This window comes from Myotis lucifugus, unplaced genomic scaffold (genome assembly GCF_000147115.1).
Source record: "Myotis lucifugus unplaced genomic scaffold, Myoluc2.0 scaffold_1, whole genome shotgun sequence".
Classification (NCBI taxonomy): domain Eukaryota; kingdom Metazoa; phylum Chordata; class Mammalia; order Chiroptera; family Vespertilionidae; genus Myotis; species Myotis lucifugus.
In genome coordinates this window covers 20,566,815-20,575,582 of record NW_005871049.1, presented here as the reverse complement: position 1 = coordinate 20,575,582, position 8,768 = coordinate 20,566,815, and positions in this window count along the sequence as shown.

Genomic DNA, 8,768 nt, shown 5'->3' with positions numbered 1-8,768 from the left:
AACGCAACCTCCCAATCTGCCCTGCTCTGTGCATGCCAGGGGGCGGCGCCCAACTCCCCAATCAGCCCTGCTCTGAGCCCGACCAGGGGCTGCACCTAGGGATTGGGCCTGCCCTCTGCCACCCAGGAGCAGGCCTAAGCCAGCAGGTCGTTATCTCCTGAGGGGTCCCAGACTGCAAGAGGGCACAGGCCGGGCTGAGGGACTCCTCCCCCCCCCACTCCGCCCCAGTGCACAAATTTTTGTGCACCGGGCCTCTAGTTCTGAATATTCATCCCTTATCAGATATATGGTTTATAAATATTTTCATCTATTTGGTAGGTTGTCTTAATTTCTTGGTAATGTCTCTTTATGTACAAATGTTTTTAATTTTGATGAAGTCCAATTTACCTATTTTTTCTTTGACTGCTCATACTTTGGTATCATCTGTAAGAATCCATTGCCATGGTCATGGCAATCCAAGATCATGAAGATTTACCCCTGTGTTTCTCTGGATTTGTGATTTTAGCTTGTATTTAGTTCATTGGTCTAGTTTGAGTTTACTTTTGTATATGGTGTTTATTCCTTCCTTTGTATGTGAAAATGCAGTTGTCCCAGCACTTTGTTGAAAACGATGTTTTGTTCATTGGACTTGGCGCCTAATTGGCTATAGATGTATGGTGTAATGTCTGGACTGTCAGTACTGTTCCACTGGTGTATATGTCTATCCTTATGTATCATGGTGTTTAGAATATATATTTCTCATGTGTTTATTTACTTAAAAAACTCTTTAGGCACTTTAAGTGCTATTTTTACTCTTTGGTCTTAATAAAACCAAAATTATAAGTCACATTAAGCATTAAACATACTGCACTTAGTAAATTCTAAAGAAATAAATTTAGTATCACGTGATGGATACTCTCTTGGCTTCTGTGGAAAGCATGAGGATGCATAAGACTTGTTTCTGTTTTCTGAAAAATTGCAGTTCACTAACTTAAAAAAAAGTGCTATAGTTTTGCTTTGCCATTCTCGTTTTTGTGTGAGTCCAACATTATGATGTCCTTAGGAATTAAGTATAGGAAATGAGATGCCTATACCTGTTACAACAAAATTGGAATGTTTAGCTATTATAGTATCACTATTTCTTTTATTTTCATATGGTTTGCATCTTTACTCTTAATAAGCACTCAGTTTTACCACTCTCCTTATCTTTATACTAGAGGCCTGGTGCACGAATTCATGCATGGGTGGGGTCCGGCCAGCCCGCCCCGCTGGGGGCCCATCGGGCCGGGCCTGTGGTGGGGGGGAGGGGCTGCAGGCGGTTGGCCAGCCGCCTTGCCCCCGATCGGGGTGTTGCAGGCCAATTGGGGGCCAGGCTGGCTTGTGGGGAGGTAGCAATCAGAGCCTGGGTCAGCTGGTTGGCTGCCACAGTGCGCGTCATAGCCACCGGTCATTCTGGTCGTTCTGCCATTCCGGTCGCTGGGCTTTTATATATATAGACTAGAGGCCCGGTGCATGAAATTCCTGCAAGGGGCTCAGCCCTAGCAGCCCCTCGCAGCCCCAGCTTAGTGTGGAATGTCATCAGGATGGTCGTTCAGCTGTTTGGTCTAATTAGCATGTTAGCTCTTTATTATATAGGATAATTTCTGGCTGATAATATTCTACAAGTAGTTTTCTAGAGAATGGTTTCATCCTGTTTTAGTTTTTTTTTTTTTAAAGACTAAGCTATTGTAACACAAATGCTGCAAAACATAGTATATCATTGAATCTTCCTTGGGCAAATTTATATTCTGCTGCTGAGACTCATTCCCTGTGTATTGTGCATGTAATGTGATGGACAATCGTAATGTGAACTTTCAAGGTGATATTTTAGTAGCTGATAACAATGTTCTAAAGAATGTGCTCTGCTCATAAGGATAAACTTAATTATGTTCATCCTTAATCTTGTCCAGAATAGCACTGTGTGACAGAAATGTAATTTGAGCCACATACTGTATTAATTAAAAAATTTCCAGTAGCCTCATTAAAATAGCAAAACATGGTTATATTAATTTGAATATATTTTACTTAACCTGATATATCCAAAACATATCATTCTAACTGATAATCAATATAAAAATATTGACATATTTTACTTTTTTGGGGGTACTAATTCTTGGAAACCTGGTATTTTACATCTCAATTTGGTCACTAAATTTTCCCCAGAAATACTTGATCTTCATTTAGATTTCATAGTTTATGGTTGGAAATATAGATTCACATACCTAAGTTGTTTCCAACATTCTTATGACTTTTAATATTCGAATTAAGTACCAAAAATAACTTTCTTTCAATATTTGCACCCAAATGGATAAAACTAATTCATGCTTTTTTAGTAGAATCTATTAGACTCTGAAGTAAAAGTTTGTTAATTTCAAAACTACGCTACTCAAATTAAGCAAATTCACTAACTCTTGTGTCAGCTCAGTATTATTAACATCAAATTCCAAAGGACATTGTATAAGTTGAAAAGCAACTCTAAATTTTATCAACTGTTTTATGTCATTTTTATAGCCAGGTTGCACAATTCTATCCTTTATAATGAAAAAACTTTTTACGTAAGAAACATCTTTTGTATTTTGCTCTGCCACAGCTAATTGTAATTGCCATTAATAGTAAAATATCTTTCAATCTCACTTCACTGTTCTGGTCATAGTGCTAGTAGTTTCCAAATCTCCACTTGATGCTGCATAGATAGAATACCTTCATTTTAATTTAAAAAATTTGTCTACCACTTCCTTTGTCCATTTGTTTTTAGAGTTAAAGAAAGTAACTTAATTATATTCAAAATATTAAAATTTAAAGAGCAACTAAAATTAAAAAGTATCTCTATTTAGTTACCAATTTTAATTTACACAGGCATCACTGCAACTTATTTGCCAAAAAAATTAAGTAAATATATTGCACTGCTATTACATTAGTGTAGAAAAAAAATTTCAGCCGAATAGTTAATTGATACTGACTAGATCAGTTTTATTTCTGTGTAATACTAGAAATGAGTCACTATATTTCTACATGTACAGTTTAGTGTGCAGTGCAGTGGTTACAATGAAATGTAGACTCACCAAAACAATAAAATTATCTTTAGCAGAAGGACATTTTACACTGCTTCAGTTTTTATATTTAGATAAAATTAATTATAATTAAATAAAAATTCAATTCCTTATTAACACTGGTCACATTTCAAGGGTTCACATGCAGCTAATGGCTAATGTATTGGTTGGTTACACTAGTATACTGTACTTCCAGGACTGGAAATTAAAACTTTGAGAGTTGGTTATATATTTTCTTAAAGTATTTTGGAGACTGGGGACTAGGGATTATAATATTTTTTGTTAATGCTAATGTCACAGGCAGAGTCCCAAGAAGAATTTTGAATCAAGAACCCTGGAAAAAGCTGCTTATTTTCTTTGTAGCATGCCTTATAGTCCTGAAGCATTAAAAAGGAAATGAATAAGTAATAAAAAATAAATAAATAAATAGGAAACATTTAACATGTTGTTTATGGGTAAAATTATATTTAGTAATTAAAAAAGCATTTGGACACACACATTTTATTTGAAACTGTGGCTTGATCCCCCTGTTATTAGAATACTTGAAGAGTGGAAAAATGTTTACATTCTAAAAACTTTTTATCATATTGGTGAAAGACCAAAAAAAAAAGGTGTGTGTAATTTTGTTTAAATCCCTTCTCACAAGTAAAATTAAGAATGTTTTATCTATAGAGATCTGTAGGGCTCTTATCAGGTTTACAACAGTCCTTTAAGATTAGAAATGGACTTTCAGTTGACATGAATTGTGGAAAGATTGTTAATGGTGTTCAAATATTTAATATTTGGATAAATAGGAAAATCTTTTATTAAATATACTTAAACTCCTTTGGTTTCTTAAGTTATGAGAGTCCATATCTCAACTATTTAGAGCACCAAACTTTTTTCTTTTATTTACAGGGGTGGGCAAAAGTAGGTTTACAGTTGTTTGATACTGTGACAAGATCAGTTTTTCTACACAAATGTAAACTTACTTTTGCCAACCGCTGTATCTGCTATTGTCTTTTGAGCAAGCCAAGCAATAAGTTCTGCATGTTTCTGATTTCCACACAATAGATGAATGCTCTTACCAGGTTTTGTTCATTCCTAGTCATGATCTGTGAATACAGGGAGATGTCTCAAGACCTGTTTTAAAAATTAGAAGAGTAAGTCCATGAATAAAGACGGAAGTACAACTTGTCTTGAGAAAATTTTGCCCACTAGATTGTTTCCAAAATGCATTCTATAGTAGTCATTAGAGATGATTCTTGAATAAAAGGTTCTGTGGTTAAGTAAGTTTGAAGGAACATTGTATACATAATAATGACCTATTAAAGATTCACAATGCACAATGATATATTAAAGACTGAGGCATCTTACAGAAAGTTCTTATCCTGCATTTCACCTGTCTATCTAATGAGAAATGCTGCCCTCTAGAGGCTCAAATTTAATTGCTCTTGCATTTGAGTACCATAATGCTGCCTCATCTTTGTGACAGTTTATACTAAATACATAATAGAAAAATCTTATATTGCTTAATTTTAAGAAAATTTGAGATGGAAAGCAATGTAATAGATGCCCCTTATTGGACATAGGCCATATTTATTGCTGCTAATAATCTTTTAAATAAATTTACTTTATATAGGGCATTATGGAAACATATTACAGGTCTCCAAACTCTATGAAGTTTCTTGCTGACAGAAGCTGTCTTTCCTTGTCTTCTTTGAAGACCTATAACAATCTTGCTTATGACAGTTACCATTCAAAGGAAGCTAGCTTCCTCCTACCCCCTTCAATAATAATCCTTGTTGTTTACAGAACTTTAACTGGAGTCATATTGTAACATGCTTTGCCTTTGCATAGGCAAAAAAGGAAGAAAAGCATTATCTATCAGCATTAAAAGATTTTTGCTAACATCTTAGTAATAACCTCAGGAATATGTAGAGAAATGGGTTCTGAGGATGAGAAGGGAACATGCTTTTTGCATTTGGCTCCGTATACTGGCATGGGGCAATTACCAGAGATTCTGGATTCAGTATTCTTGCTCAAGCAGCTAGGATGTGTTGTATTGTTTGCTCCCTTGATTGCTTTCAGCATTGATCTATAGTAAATGATGTTAAATGCCTAAACCAGTGATGGCGAACCTTTTGAGCTCAGCATGTCAGCATTTTGAAAAACCCTAACTTAACTCTGGTGCCGTGTCACATATAGAAATTTTTTGATATTTGCATCCATAGTAAAATAAAGATTTATATTTTTGATATTTATTTTATATATTTAAATGCCATTTAACAAAGAAAAATCAACCAAAAAAATGAGTTCACGTGTCACCTCTGACACGCGTGTCATAGGTTCGCCATCACTGGCCTAAACACTCATGGTATAGTTAGAGGAAGAACTCAAAAGATTAAGGGAAATAGGACTGATGGAATGGATTTTTCAATGAGACCATCCCCACCTCTCCATGTTCCCACCATTATCCACAAAGAGGTCTAGGGGATACTTCATTCACCAAGGTAATGAGAAGTACTTTGATGACAGTTCCAGCATCTATGGAAAGCAGTACACAGTAGTCCCCCTTTATCCATGGTGTGAGTATAAAATGGTAGAGCCACTTTGGAAAACCATTTGGCAGTTTCTTATAAATTTAAGCATTATACCTACCTTTGGAACCAGCAGTTCTAGTTCTTCTCCTGGGTGTTTTCCTAAGAGAAATGAAAACATATCTACAAAAAGCCTTTTAAAATATTGTTTAGAGCAGATTTATTCATGGTAGCTAACAACTGGAAATGACCCAAACGTCAATCTATAGGATAAGTGGTTAGAAAGTTTTCATGTGTTCATACAGTGGCATACTATCAGTAATAAACAGGAAAAAGCTTGCATGCCAGTGACATGGATGGCTCCACAAACTCACCCAGTGAAAGATGCTGGACACAGTATGCTCTGATTCCATTTATATTAAGTCCTAGAACAGGCAAAGCTAATCTGTGGTAAAAAGAATATTGAACAATGGGCTAGTTCTTTAGTTATGGGAAGTGCTGATGCTCAGTTGGGAAGGGGCATAAGGGAGTTTCCTGAAGTGAAAAAGTATAGAGGTTACAGGAGTGTACTTGTCAGAGTAGTATGGTAAAGGAGTGTATATGTCAGTGTATGTAAATTTTACCATAAAATATGAGAATAAGTTGGGTGGCAGGGAGTGGAGGATTCAGATGAAACAAGAATAGCAGGATGTTGATGATTGCTAAAGTTCGGTAATGGATACATATGGGTTTATTATATTCTGTTTATTTTGTGTTTGAAATTTTCAACATAAAAAGTTTTTTTAATACGAATGTTATGAACACACATACATAGCACCTATGTTCTCACCACCACCTTAATAAAACTTTGCCAATATAATTGTCCTACCCTGTGAACCACACCTTAATTCCACGATCCCTTCCCCCATCAGCCACTCTCCTAAATCCCTCCTAACTTTTAAACATTTTCCAAATATCAATCTAAAGGTCACTTCCTTGAAAGAAAGGCTTTCCTCATTCAAAACACTCAGTAGGTTAAATGCCCCTGTTATGTGTATTCATGGCTTTTATCACATTTGTGATCTATTTGTTTGATTAGTTCACATCAATCTCTCCAGTTTTCAGAGAGCAGAGTATATTTATTTTTGCCCTGTTAATGACTAGCATAATAAATCTATTGGATGATTGTGTTGTTGTAGTTTTTTCTTTTGTATTAAAGATACTAGGGGTCCAGTGCACGACTTTGTGCACCTTGAAAGGAACTGTGGGCCACGAGGCTGCTGTGGGCACAGGGGCAGGTCTTGGCCCATCCTCCGCACCCCTGCCTGGTCCCTTCTGCTGTGGGCCCCAGTTCCCTGTCTGCTGGCAGCCCCGCTCCCACCGCTGCCGCTCCCACACACTGATGGCGCTGGCCCTGCTCGCACCCGCTGACAGCGTGGAACAATTGGGGCTGGTGCCAGCACCGGGTGTGAGTGGCAGCTCTGGCACCGACAGTGGGTGCGAGTGGGGATGTCGCCGGCAGCGGGTACGAAAAGCAGCTGCTGGCGCTGATCACCCCTCAGGAGCAGGGGGAGGTGGAGAAGCCGTGAGGGCGATCGGATCCGGCAGCTGCCACTTGCACCCGGTGATGGCTCTGAGTGATTGGGGCCGGCACCAGGCACCGGCAGCAGGTGTGAGTGCCGGGCGGGACCATGGTGTGCAGGAGCAAAGAATTTTCAGTAACTAGCAGAGGCTTGCCCTGATGACAGCGAATGGCGCCCCGCCTTGGTTGGCGCCCCCGCTCACCTGCTCCACCATCCCACCGTAGCCGATGCCCACCAAGTTCCACGCTCTGCCTCCTGCTGCTGATGCCCACCATGTTCCATGCACGCACCCTAGTGGTCAGCACATGTCATAGCAACCGGTTGTTCGGTTGCTTGGCCATTTGGTCTATTTGCATAGTAGGGTTTTATATATATAGGTATATATATAAGAATTGAAGAGCTGTTATTGCATACTTTAGTCAGTATGTTATAAAGAATTGAAGAGCTGTTATTGCATACTTTAGTCAGTATGTTATAAAAAGTTATGAATGTGAGAGAATGATTGATAGGTAGTAATTCTTTTTTATTTTATTGGCATTTGATAAAAAAAGGAGAAATAATACTGTGTGCTTTGATCTTGAACCATGTCCAAAAAGCCTGCCACTTGGTTCTCAAATGCTCTTGAGTTTTATAATTTTCTCTTTCTATTTTCTTTTTTAAAAAAAATATATTTTATTGATTTTTTACAGAGAGGAAGGGAGAGGGATAGAGAGTTAGAAACATCGATGAGAGAGAAACATCGATCAGCTGCCTCCTGCACACCCCCTACCGGGGATGTGCCCACAACCAAGGTACATGCCCTTGACCGGAATCAAACTTGGGACCTTTCAGTCTGCAGGCCGACGCTCTATCCACTGAGCCAAACTGGTTACGGCTCTTGCTATTTTCTTACATGGAAGCTATGCAAATAAAAGACCCTTTCCTATTTATAAAGATTACTCTAAATACCTCTTTTTTTTCTCTTCTCTAAAGTGCTTTCTCCTTTGCCTATTAGTTTTGATGTTTAGTATCAGGGATGATGATCTTTAAGGGCTCCCTATTTTCTTATTTTTTATACTGATAGAGTATATTTTAAACTTCGATATGCCTCACTTCCAAATGAAGTTATGAACTGATAAATAATAGATTGCTAAAAATGCTTGGTTGTAATTGCACCACTGAACATATTATCTCTAATACAAATACAAATTAAAAGTGTTGAAGGGAAGGGAATGCTTTTGAATTTTGCTATTTTGTATATCCATGGAATACTTGGGCAGTTTAACAAAGTAGTTAGATTTCTGTTATGATTTTTTTAAAATATTTATTTATTTCAGAGAGAGGAAGGGACAAAAAAGGAGAGAGAGTGAAACATCAATGATGAGAGAGAATCGATTGGCTGCCTCCTGGCCCCCTACTGGAGATCAAGTCCACAACCCTGGCATATGCCCTGACTGGGAATCTAACCATGATTTCCTGATTCGTAGGTCGACACTCAACCACTGAGCCACACTGGTTCCTTTGGCTGGGCTGTTATGATTGTTTTTAACTGTTGTCTCTTCTTGGGAGAGAGCATATTATAGTATTAAGACTGTGGAAGACTCAAGCCAGGGTTGAGTCCTGGTTCTCCTATTTCCTAA